Raw genomic sequence first — 14,482 nt, 5'->3', positions numbered from 1 at the left:
CCAATACTTTATTGTGCTAGTCTCCAGAGTCCTCCAGGGGCTTCCTAGAGGGGATGTTCTCCAAGAAGAGGGTTTATGACGTCGTTTATTCTTTCTTTTTGTCTAGTTGGACCCAAATACCAAAGAACGGCCCCAGATAACAAATGATCCAGATCTGGGAGTTGGTCCTTGGAAGCTTGGGGACCCAGGTGATGGCAAAGTTTCATTCGAGGTAATGCGGCTCCTTCTTTGTATTTCTGGTGCTCAGCACAGCGCCTGACATATGGTAGGTGTGCAGCAAATATTTATGGACAGGTTGCAGGAAATAATATGTGTTTCATGGCTATTGAAGAAAACACAAAAAGGCATATAAGATATAGTCCCAGTCCTTGGGGAAATAATACACCTTTATGAAGGAATTACATAGCAGCATAATAAGATCTGCAGGCCAAATATTTGAGACTCTAGGGGAAAGAGTTGTGGTTCAAAGGAGAGGTCCCCGGGGTTTGGGTGGGAATGTTAAGGGAGGATTTTGGGGGGAGGGGAAAGAACTTCAACTCGGCCTGGAAGGACAGGCTGGGTTTAGAGAGGATCAAAGTGGGGAAGGAGCATGTAGAACAGGCATGGTGTCCTCCCAGGGTCAAATGTGGGCTAGGCAGGCAGAGATGGGTCTTCTGGTTGGTGATGGAGGGAGAAGGATGGACAGGAAAAGTCTATGAGACAGGAGTTATCTCCAAGGAGCCAATATCCCAGTCTTGCACACTAAAAAAGAGCAAAAAACAACCCTCATCACTCTCATCCACCTAGACTCCATGTTGGTCCAAGACATGATGCCCTTGGCTCAGGCACACAGTGGGGAGGTATGTGTGAGCTATGTGTGTGTGTGTGTGTGCAGTGGGGGTGTGTGTGCTGTGGTGTGTGTGCTGTGGGGTGTGTACTGTGGGATGTGTGCTGTGGGGTGTGTAGTATAGGGTGTGTGCTGTGGGGTGTGTAGTGTAGGGTGTGTGATGTGGGATGTGTGCTGTGGGGTGTGTAGTGTAGGGTGTGTGCTGTTGGGTGTGTGATGCAGTGTGTGTGCTGTGGGGTGTGTAGTGTAGGGTGTGTGCTGTGGGGTGTGTAGTGTGGGTGTGTGCTGTGGGGTGTGTGCTGTGGTGTGTGTTGTGGGGTGTGTAGTGTAGGGTGTATGTTGTGGGGTGTGTAGTGTAGGGTGTGTGCTGTGGGGTATGTAGTCTGGAGTGTGTGCTGTGGTGTGTGTTGTGGGGTGTGTAGTGTAGGGGGTGTGCTGTGGGGTGTGTAGTGTAGGGTGTGTACTGCGGGTGTGTGCTGTGGGGCATGTGCTGTGTGTTGTGTGTTGTGGGGTGTGTGCTGTGGGGTGTGTGTTGTGGGGTGTGTGCTGTGGGATGTGTAGTGTAGGGTGTGTGCTGTTGGGTGTGTGATGCAGTGTGTGTGCTGTGGGGTGTGTAGTGTAGGGTGTGTGCTGTGGTGTGTGTTGTGGGGTGTGTAGTGTAGGGTGTATGTTGTGGGGTGTGTAGTGTAGGGTGTGTGCTGTGGGGTGTGTGTGCTGTGCGGTGTGTGCTATGGGGTATGTGGAGTATGTGTGTGGGGTGTGTAGTGTAGGGGGTGTGCTGTGGGGTGTGTAGTGTAGGGTGTGTACTGCAGGTGTGTGCTGTGGGGCATGTGCTGTGTGTTGTGTGTTGTGGGGTGTGTGCTGTGGGGTGTGTAGTGTAGGGTGTATGCTGTGCAGTGTGTGCTGTGGGGTGTGTGTTGTGGGGTGTGTGCTGTGGGGTGTGTAGTGTAGGGTATGTGCTGTGCTGTCTGTGCTATGGGGTATGTGGAGTATGTGTGTGGGGTGTGTAGTGTAGGGTGTGTGCTGTGCGGTGTGTGCTATGGGGTATGTGGAGTATGTGTGTGGGGTGTGTAGTGTAGGGTGTGTGCTGTGGGGTGTGTAGTGTACGGTGTGTGCTGTGCGGTGTGTGCTATGGGGTATGTGGAGTATGTGTGTGGGGTGTGTAGTGTACGGTGTGTGCTGTGCGGTGTGTGCTATGGGGTGTGTTCCGTGGCCGTGTGGTCAGTCTGTGGTTGAATGATACTGTGGCTTTACTTTTGTCTGTTTCTTTAGGGGCTTCTGCTTGTAGGTGACAAGAATTGGGTGCTGTTTAACCGTTTCTTTTTGTGCTTTTTCTTATAGCAGGAGAGACTCTCCTCCAAGCCACGGGCGGATTCTAGTGCCAATTCTAGCATTCTTCATCCTTGTTTTTTTCCTTACCTCTCCTTCTACCTCGGCTCTGCTGTTTCCTTCCTGCAAGAAAAGAGGAGAAAAAGGAGAGGGGGTGATGTTTCCTGGGGACTTGCCAGCTGGGTTCTTTGGGATTTCGGGTTCCTGTTTGTGGGCTGGGGGGATTAAAAGTGACCTCTCTCCTGGCTATCTGCCTCCTCCGCCTACCTCCCAGCCTGCGCCTGCCAGACTCCTTCAGGGGTAGCTCTCGGGGCAGGAACCCTTCTGGCGGTTGGTGAAGGGCTTCTGTCCCTGCCCTACCATGGCCTCCTGGTCCACAGCAGCCTGGATGTTCCTGGTGGCTCGGAGGCCGGTCTTGACGGCAGTGTCCATCCAGCCATGTGGCGGGCCTGTGTGCACGCCGGTGAAGTGGATGCGGCCCTCTGGCTGTGACAGCTGCTCCGAGTAATGCACAAATTGGTAGGGTGTGAAATCTGCAAAGGCGCCCGTGGTGAGGGAGTCCAGAGGCCACTTCTTGACCACAGAGGAGGGGCACATGCGCCGCAGCTCCTCCTTGGGTATCTGGTGCACGGTCGCCAGGTCATTCAGGACGATGTCCACCACCTGGTCGTGCTTCAACGCCGTGAAGAAGAGGGAGTCGTCATCCAAGGTGTAGGAGGCCAGCAGGACACCCTTGCCGTCGGGGAGGCTGCGGCTGGGGTAGATGATGTAGCGCGAGGGCTGGTAGGTGATGGATACTCCGCCCCGGATACCGTCCCATTCCCAGAAGCGTTGGTCACAGGCCAAAACCACCTTGGTAGCGCCAGTGTAGTGCATGGAGCGGAGGGCGTCGATCTTGTCCATGGACAGGGGTGGCTGGAAGGCGATGAGGCGCACGGCCTTGGCTGAGGCGGAGACCACCACGTAGTAAGCGGTGAGGGTGCACTGTGCCGAGGCGGGCCGGTCCGCCCAGTATGAGACCGGGACTTGCGGCCCATCCCTCACCACCACCTCCACCTTGGACCTCAGGTGGAGGGTGCCGGGCTTCAGGCTGGCGCCGAGGGCCTTGGGGAGCTGGTCAAAGCCACCAGTGATCTCGAAAAAGCTGCAGGGGTGAATGGGGCAGTGAGGGTGGGAGGCACCTGCGCCCTCAGGCCCAGATACCGGTAGTGCTCCTGGCCTGGAAAGGGACGGACTAGATCCGTGCACCCTGTGCCCGACACTTTGTATGCATCGCCTTAATTAATATACAGCCCTTGACCAGAGAGGGATTTGATCGTTTTGAAAGATGACACCCAGAAAGAAGTGACTTTCCCAGGATGACAGAGGCAGCCCAGCTCCACAGCCCATGGATTTGGCCACCTTGCATTTCTGCTTCCCAGGAGGAGTGCTGCTGACCTTGCCCAAGCTGTGTGAACTTGGGGAAGCTCCATAGCTTCTCAGCAGCTCCACCTCTGAAATGGCTCTGAACAATAGGGCCTGCCTCACAGGGGCTCATAAGGATTAAAGGCCACGATTCTTGGCAAGCGCTCAGCACAGCACCTGCACACAGTAAGTACCCAATAAACCCCAGGTCCTGTTCTCTGCTCTGAGTGCTGGATGAGAGGCTGACTCCAGTCTCAACCCCAGATCAGCCTTACTTGTCATTCTTGGTTAGCAGGTTCTGAGCCCACAGGGACTCCAAGAAGGACATATAGTATCCAGCATGTTGGTTCATCATATCTCCAATCATGTTAACTGCTCCTCAGCTCAGCTTCCCTTCCTTCAGCAGGTAAGCCTGTGGGGAGGGGTCTCAGTAAATGGAAGTGTAGGGTGGGGGGCCCAGTATGTAGGGTGGGTCTTCAGCAGGGGACTGGGCCGAGGCAAGGGTGGGGCAGGACTCCAGAAAGGTGACAGTTTTGACAGTGGAAAGAGAACATCTAGATAGGCAGGGGACGACCCCAGGGCCTAGGCTGAATGTGGACCCCTCCCCTTACCCCCATTCTGGGGCTTCTTTGCCTCACTCACCTTGGTGGAGTAAGAATCGTGAAAGGACATCAGGTGGCTGCAGTTGAACGTTTTCAGATATGAGCTGCAGGAGGGTAAGAGAGAGAAGGAGTTTTAGATTAGAGCAGAATTCCTGGGTGGGCGCAAGGAGATGGGAGTTGAAGAACCAGGGCAAGGGTAGTTTCAGGTGCTCCTCTTTTCCCTTTTCTCACCTTCATTTAAAGACCTTTTGAAGACTAAACTTTAAGGTGAAGACATTCACTGCAACCCAGGAGGACTGATTCATTACCAAGAATTGGGTTATCTGGTGGTTCCCTTTCCTCCCACTGCCACTGATCAAACCACCCAGGGACACGAGAAGAGAGGGGACTGGGCAGTGGGATTGGTGGCAACATTCTTGGAGAGTGTTATAAGACAGGTGGCCCAATCACAAGAGCACTGAATAGGAGTCAGGTGACCTGGGTTTGTCCACTAACTTGCCAGGTGACCTTAGGCCAGACTCTCTTCCTTCCTGACCCAGGCTGGGGTAAGGCAGAAGGCACCTTGTCGATGGACTCATAGAAGAGATTCTTAGCACTCTTGCCCTTCTCTGTGGGGCTTATGGAATAGCCCAAGAGATCTGGGTTGGCCTTGACCTCCCAGCTACGGTAGCATCGTCCTTTGATGAGGTACCAGGTGTTGTCATCATGCTGGATGAACTTGTTCAGCTTCAGGCCAAGTTTCTTGACATAGGTGTAGACCAGGCTGGAGCAGAGACAGGCATAACATGGTCCCCATCCCCATGGCATCTTGTTCCTGCTGGCCTCACAGCGGAAACTAGTTCCAGCAAAAGCAATTTCTTCCTCTGCCCAGGGGCTTCAGACCAACTCCTTCCTCAGCTCTCATCCTGTTTCCACTTGCTGTGGGCATTCCTTCTTTTCCTTCTGTCATGGCCTGGAGGGATATGGGGTGGGGAGTTCACCCATCTCTGAATTAAGACCCTTTAGGGAATCTCAGTTTGTAGAACTCCAAAGTAGACATAGAGGCCTTTTGTTTCAGACAGAATTTGAAATTTCATTTTCCATTTCTGAGTAGGTCTAAGGCCATATCTAAAGACTCCTAGTTTGGACTAGTTCAGCTGGTTTTTGTTTTGGGAGGTGTTTGGAGGGAAATCTTGGGTTCAGTTTACATTTAAGGCAAAAAAAAAAAAAGAGAGAGAGATCATATTTCCAATAGCAAGCTCTGAAACTGAGGCAACAATTAATAGCCTACCAACCAAAAAGAGTCCAGGACCAGACGGGTTCACAGCTAAATTCTACCAGAAGTATAAAGAGGAGCTGGTACCATTCCTTCTGAAACTATTCCAATCAATAGAAAAAGAGGGAATCCTCCCTAACTCATTTAATGAGGCCAGCATCATCCTGATACCAAAGCCTGGCAAAGACACAACAAAAAAAGAGAATTTTAGACCAATATCCCTGATGAACATCGATGCAAAAATCCTCAACAAAATACTGGCAAACCGAATCCAGCAGCACATCAAAAAGCTTATCCACCCCAATCAAGTTGGCTTCATCCCTGGGATGCAAGGCTGGTTCAATACACTCAAATTAATAAACATAATCCATCACATAAACAGAACCAACGACAAAAACCACATGATTTTCTCAACAGATGCAGAAGAGGCCTTTGACAAAATTCAACAGCCCTTCATGCTAAAAACTCTCAATAAATTCAGTATTGATGGAACGTATCTCAAAATAATAAGAGCTATTTATAACAAACCCACAGCCAATATCATACTGAATGGGCAAAACTGGAAGCATTCCCTCTGAAAACTGGCCCAAGACAAGGATGCCCTCTCTCACCAGTCCTATTCAACATAGTGTTGGAAGTTCTGGCCAGGGCAATCAGGCAAGAGAAAGAAATAAAGGGTAATCAATTAGGAAAAGAGGAAGTCAAATTGTCCCTGTTTGTAGAAGACATTGTATATTTAGAGAACCCCATTGTCTCAGCCCAAAATCTCCTTAAGCTGATAAGCAACTTCAGCAAAGTCTCAGAATACAAAAGCAATGTGCAAAAATCACAAGCATTCCTATACACAAATAACAGACAGAGAGCCAAATCATGAGTGAACTCCCATTCACAATTGCTACAAAGAGAATAAAATACCTAGGAATCCAACTTACAAGGGATGTGAAGGACCTCTTCAAGGAGAACTACAAACCACTGCTAAACAAAATAAAAGAGGACACAAACATATGGAAGAACATTGCATGCTCATGGATAGGAAGAATCAATATTGTGAAAATGGCCATACTGCCCAAGGTAATTTATAGATTCAATGCCATCCCCATCAAGCTACCACTGACTTTCTTACAAAATTTGAAAAAACTACTTTAAAGTTCATATGGAACCAAAAAAGAGCCCATATTGCCAAGACAATCCTAAGCAAAAAGAACAAAGCCGGAGGCATCACGCTACCTGACTCAAACTATACTACAAGGCTACAGTAACCAAAACAGCATGGTACTTGTACCAAAACAGAGATATAGACCAATGGAACAGAACAGAGGCCTCAGAAATAACACCACACATCTACAACTATGCTGGGAAAACTGGCTAGCCATATGTAGAAAGCTGAAACTGGATCCCTTCCTTACACCTTATACAAAAATTAATTCAAGATGGATTAAAGATTTAAATGTTAGACCTAAAAACATAAAACCCTAGAAGAAAACCTAGGCAATATCATTCAGCACACAGGCATAGGCAAGGACTTCATGACTAAAACACCAAAAGCAATGGCAACAAAAGCCACAATCGACAAACGGGATCTAATTAAACTAAAGAGCTTCTGCACAGCAAAAGAAACTACCGTCAGAGTGAACAGGCAACCTACAGAACGGGAGAAAATTTTTGCAATCTACCCATCTGACAAAGGGATAATATCCAGAATCTACAAAGAACTTAAACAAATTTACAAGAAAAAACAACCCCATCAAAAAGTGGGCAAAGGACATGAACAGACACTTCTTGAAAGAAGACATTTATGCAGCCAACAGACCCGTGAAAAATGCTCATCACCACTGGTCATCAGAGAAATGCAAATCAAAACCACAGTGAGATACCATCTCATGCCAGTTAGAATGGTGATCATTAAAAAGTCAGGAAACCACAGATGCTGGAGAGGATATGGAGAAATAGGAATGCTTTTACACTGTTGGTGGGAGTACAAATTAGTTCAACCATTGTGGAAGACAGTGTGGCCATTCCTCAAGGATCTAGAACTAGAAATACCATTTGACCCAGCGATCCCATTACTGGGTATATACCCAAAGGATTATAAATCATTCTACTATAAAGACACATGCACACGTATGTTTATTGCAGCACTATTCACAATAACAGGGAAATTGTAAGAAACGATGAGAATTTTAAATAAGTGTGAAAGAGAAAGGCGACAGAGACTTGTCAGTAATGCTAAAGAGATTTTGCCTTTTTTCTAAAAATAATAGGCATTATTAATGGGTTTTGTACACATATAAGAATTTAAGCATAGGTATGCAAAAGTGCTTGCATGGAGCACTCACTGAATCAGAATAGAAAGAGGAGTAGAGGAAAATCTGAAGTTTAGGTGGATTATTTTACAGCTTAACATGGCATAACTGACATATAAGAAACTGTTCATCTTTAAAGCACACAATTTGCTGAGTTAATGGTAACTATTATGATTGTTAGTTTGGGAATCTATGGCTTTCTGTGTGATGCTGGACACTGAGCCTCTGTCTTCTCTTTTGTTAAATGGGAGATGAGTGTTAGACCTGGCCCGTAGAGTTGAATCACGTGGCACAGTAAATCTGAAAGGCTTTGATCTGATGACAGCAGGTCCTTTCCTGCCTCTTCCTCATCTCTCCTCCTTGCCCTTTGCTCCCTCCCTTTCCCAGGACTTACCTGTGGGATTTGGGGATGCGCATGGGCCCCAGATCATAATACCAGCCCTCCTCCTCATTTCTGAATGTCACCACTTGGCCCTCAATATGGTCACTGGCTTCCAGGATGGTCACCTGGAGTGCAGAGAAGCTTTTGTCATTCCCAGAGACATGCTGTCCCTTCTCCCCACCATCTCCTCCCACTCCCACCCTGCCACATGCGCTGGCCTGGAATTCCCAGCATCCCTGAATGTGCGGGATAACCAAACCAGGGCTGTTTCCCCCCGAACGCCCCTGAGGAATGTAGGTGAAGCTGAATTCTCTCCATGGGCTGGGGACAGAGCACCACTTGGCCCTTGCCTGTTAGGATAGAACACAAATTGTACTTAACAATATTTAAAGGTTAAGGGTTGAAGAGACCCGAGGATTATGCACAGTTTTCCAAGAGTTGGCCATAACCTGGCTCTTGTGTTTTCCCACCCAAGGAAGCAAACTGGAGGCAAATGATTGAGGCCCCTCCATAGCCTACTCACGTGGTGGCCTGCAGGGTCTTGGCTGCTACCAAGCCTGACATGCCAGCTCCCACTACCACCACACGCTTGGGCAGCGGGGAGGTGTGGAGCCCCTCCTGGGCTGTGACGAAGAAGGACTCATAATTGGGATCCTGGAAGCAGTTGGCCAGGTCCTCAGAGTAGGCAAGGCAGCTGGGGGTAGCCAGCAGGAGCCCCAAGATCAGGATTTCTAGGGGCAGAGAAGACAATAGGGGTGCCTTTTGGAGGCTCAGACTCTGAGCCCTGCCTGCCCTTCCCAGTATGAGCTTGGCTGTGTGAACCAATACAGGACAGTCAGGTTAGGGCAGTGGCTGTGAACACGTGGTTGTGAATATGTGTATTTGTGACTGTGTCTGTGACTGGAAACTCAGGAGTGTGTGCATGTTTATATTTGACTGTAAATGTACCCGATGGTGAGTGTGTATGTGAGCTTATCTGTGTAAGCTTGAGTGTGTAAGGGACTGGTTCTGTGTGTGTGTAAGTTGCAGTGTGAGACTGATATAAGTCTCTGTGAGTAAGAGTTTGTGATTGCTGCCCTGTATGATTTTGTGTGGTCTGTGATTGTATGTGAGGAGCGTGTTTGTGGGTGGGCACCTGAGTCAATGTGTGTGGAGGGAGCTGCATGGGAAGGTGAGATGGATTGTAGAACTGGATGTGTGTTGTCTTGGATTTGGAAGGGTAAGGGTGATGGAATATGCACATTTGCTTGAGTTCGAGTGAGAATATGAGTGCCTACGCTCTTGTGTTTGAGTCTGTGTGTGCATTTTTAGTGTGAGGCTAGATGGGAGAGCCTGAGGGTGTCTCCATTCTTTGGGAATGTATGCATTTGTGAGAGAATGTGTGTGTTTGAGGGGAGGAGCCGTGGTGTCTGTGTGTGTGTAAGCGAGAGTATGTGAAGGAGGTGGGCATGGTTTTCTTAGGGGATGAGGAATGGGGAGTGACCCAAGAGATATTGGCAGTTCTATTGTTCTCTGGCCTCACAATATCTTTTTTTTCAGAGCTTTTCAGGTATTTAATGCAAAGTCAAGATTGGAAACCACTGGTCAGATAGTTAATAACTGCCATGCAACAAGTTCTGAGTGACTTGACTTTCTTCTCCACAATGAAATGCTCTGATGGACAGAGAAATTCATCTGGAAGTCTGAAACAAGGGGCTGTGGGATTTCCTATGTCCCTGCTTCAAAGGGGAGCAGCCAGGAACTGTGACACAGTGTACTCCCTTCCACTAGCCCTAGGTTTTTTTGAGTGGGTAAGAACCCCTTTAGTCCAGTCTTTGTGCAAGTGGGACAGGCAAAGCTCCCAGAAAGAAAGGGATCTTCAGGAAACCCCTGCTGAGGAAATGTGGAAGACCCAGCTGGCTCCAAGGGCAGGCCCTTCTCAGTGCTGACAAAGCCCTCTGCAGGGGTGACTCCTCAGGAAAGAGGAGAGGGGTACACATGCCCATGGGAGAGACTCCTCAAACTTCATCCCCTCACTCCATCCCCTAGACTTACCTCAGCCTCCCTAATCCATTCTCAATCCTTAAAAATTTTCCCATCTCTTTGAGCTATTGCCATTTCTGTCTCAGTCCCCAAGTCCTTCCCCTTGAATGGACCGAACTCCTAATTTATTCTCCAGACCCACTTTCAATCCCTTGCCCCATCCCTGGCCTTCAATTGAGCTCCTATCCTTTATCTCAGTTCCCACCCTCCTTCTCCTTGCAAGGCCCCCCTTGCAACCTCTTCCTCAGACCCATCTCAGACCCTTTGGCCATTCTCACCCCCAATCTAGTTCCTCTCCTATTTCAACGTCCAACACCTCCTTCCTTGGGCTCCTCTCTCTCAGGCCTAGAGACCCCACTTACCACTCATCTTGAACTTGGCCCTGCAGCTTATGCCATGCTAGGCAGCTCTCCCTCTCTTTGTGAGGAGCCAGCTCCAGCCCCGCAGTAGTTGGCCTCTGTCTCACTACCTGCCCTCAGCCCTGTTGGCTGGATCAAGCAGGGAAGCATTGCCCTCAAGTCCCGGTCTCTCAAGTGAGATTATTACAGTGACTCATTCCATCCTCAGCCTCATCTTCTGTATCTTCACTTCTTCCTGACTTCCTGACTGTCTCCCCAACTAGGGAAAGCCACTCCTCCCAGCTCAGACCTTACGCTTGGTGCTAATGGGGAGCAGGGTTATGGGAGCCAGGTAGGCCATCCCAAACCTGCTGGGATCACCCCGAAGGAAGGGGTGAGTGTTGGGACTGAGCATTGAGGCTCATTTGGACATACAGTGTCTGGGCTGTCGGCATAGGCCAAAGCTCCTGGCTGATGCCCCCAGCAAATATTGCTGCTGCCACTGTTGTCCCACTGTGGAGTCTTCTGCTCCTCTGGGAGTCTGTTCGGGGTGGAGATTCTGGCCTGGGGCTCCATGAGAGAACTGTGTCCCCCTACCCCTCTCAGGGGCTCACTGGACAGGCAGGGTAGAGGTCTCTTGCCTGGCCCATTTGCCATAAAGAGTGTTTTTTCCTTGTCCTCTGGCTCCCCTGGGGATTCCTAAGGCTCAAGCAGATGTCTTTGGCACTGAAATTTCTTCCCCAGAAGAGCGGGGCCAGCTGGCTATGATGCCAAGCATAGCTCTTTGCCATCTGTGTGCAGTGGATGGCCAGAGAAGTAGGCAGAAAGCATGCACAGCATGGGGCAGGAGAGGGGCAGGAGAAGGGCAGGAGTGGGCCAGTGGTGGCACTCAGCAGCTGGGGCTCAAAGTGGCATAGAGGAGAGGGCGCTAACAATGGAATCCAACAGAAGTGGAATTGAATATTGCTGTGTTGTGTGCTAGCCATGTGGGTTATACCTCTCTGAGCCTGGGTTTTCTTATCTGTAACATGGGAGCAATCGTATCATCTTCATAGGGTGTTTCAAGGATTAACTGAGATACTGTATGGGAAGAGCCTGGCATACCACCTTACGCTTGGTAATTATACAAGCTCATTTACTTCTCCCTTTTGGAGCTCAGGTTTGGGTGGAGAGCAGACCACACACAACTGTCATATCTTGAAAACAGAGGTAATTTCTCCACCACAAGGTAGCTGGGAGGACTGGGTAAAAAAACACATAGAGAGTTATTGTGCGAACTACTGAGCTTTAGACACAGGCCATAGACTCGGTCTTTCTGTCTCTCGCTCTTTGCTGTTTATTGCAGTTTACAGTAAGTTTGAAATTGTGAGGTGTGAGTCCTCCAACTTTGTTCTTCTTTTTCAAGATTGTTTTACCTATTCTGGGCCCCTTGAAGTTCAATATGAATTTTAAGATCAGCTTGTCAATTTCTTTTATTTTCTTTATTTTCTTTTTTGAGATAGGGTTTCCCTCTGTCACTCAGGCTGGAGTGCAGTGCCACCATCATGGCTTGCTGCAGCTTCAACCTCCTGGGCTCAAAGAATCCTCCCGCCTCAGCCTCCTGAGTAGCTGGGACTATAGGTACATACCACCATGCCCAGGCAATTTTTAAATATTTTGTGGAGACACGTCTCACTATGTTGCCCATGCTGGTCTTGACTTCCTGGCCTCACAGCTTGTCAATTTCTATAAAACTGTCATCTATGATTATGGTAAGGATGATGTTGAATCTGTAGTTCAATATAAGGAGTACGGATGTCTTAACAACTTTTATTTGTTTGTTTGTTTTTTGAGACGGAGTTTCACTCTTGTCGCCTAGGCTGGGGTGCAATGGTGCGATCTCGGCTCACTGCAACTTCTGCCTCCTGGGTTCAAGTGATTCTCCTGCCTTAGCCTCCCGAGTAGCTGGCATTACAGGTGCCCACCAGCATGTCTGGCTAATTTTTGTATTTGGAATACAGATGGGGTTTCCACGTGTTGGCCAGCCTGGTCTTGAACTTCTGACCTCAAGTGATCCACCCACTTCGGCCTCCCAAAGTGTTGGGATTACAGGCGTGAGCCACCATGCCCAGCCTTAACAACATTAAGTCTTCTGATCCATGAACTATCAAGAGCCACCAAATTACCATGTGGTCTGAGTGCCTATTGGGAACTAGGTGTTGTTTGACTTACCAAGTCATAAAGCTGGCATGCACTCCATCATCAAATGGAAGTGGTATGTGCAAAATTGGGCTCTCGTAGTCCCTGAAAACACAAGAAGTTTGCATGGGGAAGTGGCGCAGATGCCCTACTCTTGCTACGTTACCCTCCATTGTCTGTACCTATTGTCTTCTGGGGTGTTCCCCAACATTAGGAACTGATAAAGAAGAGAGAACTCAGGCCTGGTTAGGCATGATGTGTGGGCACCACCTGAGGGTGGACAGCTGTAGTACTAAAGCCCCTTTCTGGGACATCCCTGAAGGACAATGGTGAAGAGGAATCCTCCTCGGGGGCAGAACATCAATAAACGTCAGTTGTTTATTTTGTCTGGAAGGAGAAATGAACCAAGATAAAAGTCTATATTGACTAATGGACTGGGGCCAATGGTTTAGCTAGATAGTCAGGAACTTGGAAGGGACATGATTAGAAAAGTGGTGAGAATGAGTGCAGGGAAGAGAGGTATATGGATAGTCCTTCAGTCCTTATAAGCAAAGGCTCAAGCAGCCGGTCTGACCTAAAAAAAAATAATAATAAAATAAAATAAAAGGAAGACATTTGCATTCTGATATATTTGATTTTGTAAAGACAAATTGTGACTGGAAGTGATGGCTCATGCCTGTAATCCCAGCACTTTGGGAGGCCGAGGGGGACGGATCACCTGAAGTCAGGAGTTCGAGACCAACCTGGCCAACATAGTGAAACCTCGTCTGAATAAAAACACAAAAATTAGTCAGGAGTGGTGGTGGGTGCCTGTAATCCCAGCTATTCAGAAGGCTGAAGCAGGAGAATTGCTTGAACCAGGGAGGCAGAGGTTGCAGTGAGCTGAGATTGCACCACTGCATTCCAGCCTAGGTGACAGAGTAAGACTCCATCTCAAAGAAAAAAAAAAAAAAAGAATAATTGTGTCAAGATTAATAGGTGGCAGTCATTACGTCAAATATGAGGTTGCAAAAACTGGCAGAGTGGTATCCTTCCAAGAAAGATGTGGTCCATTTATCTTGGAACTGCCATCCACAAACCAAGCAGCTCTTGTCAATAAGTCAAGAGCTGTTTAAAGGGAACTGTAGAATCCAGCAGTCCTGGGGAAAAGAGGCTTCTTGCTACTAAGTCTCTCCTCCTTGCATTCCTCAGGTATCATGATCCTGCATTAACCATTTCCGTTTTATGATGGAACTCTTCCAGGCATTGCCATCCTCTTTGGGGTATTTCTCTGACATCACCCCAGGCATTGTGGGTATTTCAGGTTTCAGAATTATTTTATGCCTTTTATTCATATGAGTAGCTTCAGTTAATGTCCCATAGTGAAGTGGTAAATGCCCCTCAAGTGGAAATTCTGTAGTCCAAAGTCCCAGTAGTTGTCACTGGGAGGCATTTATAGGCTTTTGCCATAAGCCCCAATCTACATTCTGCATAGAACTATCAAACAGAGAATTTATTTATATCACCACTCCAGCTTCTATTCTATGCTGTGTGGGCTTGGGCAATCTTACTGGTTCTCACTGAAAATATCCAGTCAATATTGCTTGAAAGATTTACACGTCTTCTGTTTTACAATACTAGGTCAGGAAAGGTAGGGTTTTTTTTCCTTCTCAGTGGTATACAAAATGATGCATCCTAAAACTGATCATGTCTTAGATCTAACAATACGTAATAGAGCACTTAGAATTGTGTCAGGTACATAGTAAGTACTAAAAAATTAGCTATTATTATTACTGCATCATTTTCATTCTTTTTCTGGAGGAGGGGAAGAGAACTCCCATTTTTGTGACAGTGAAGTGTAAGC

Source organism: Trachypithecus francoisi, unplaced genomic scaffold (genome assembly GCF_009764315.1).
Source record: "Trachypithecus francoisi isolate TF-2019V2 unplaced genomic scaffold, Tfra_2.0 Lachesis_group12, whole genome shotgun sequence".
Taxonomy (NCBI): domain Eukaryota; kingdom Metazoa; phylum Chordata; class Mammalia; order Primates; family Cercopithecidae; genus Trachypithecus; species Trachypithecus francoisi.
Note: the sequence above shows the minus strand (reverse complement) of the source record.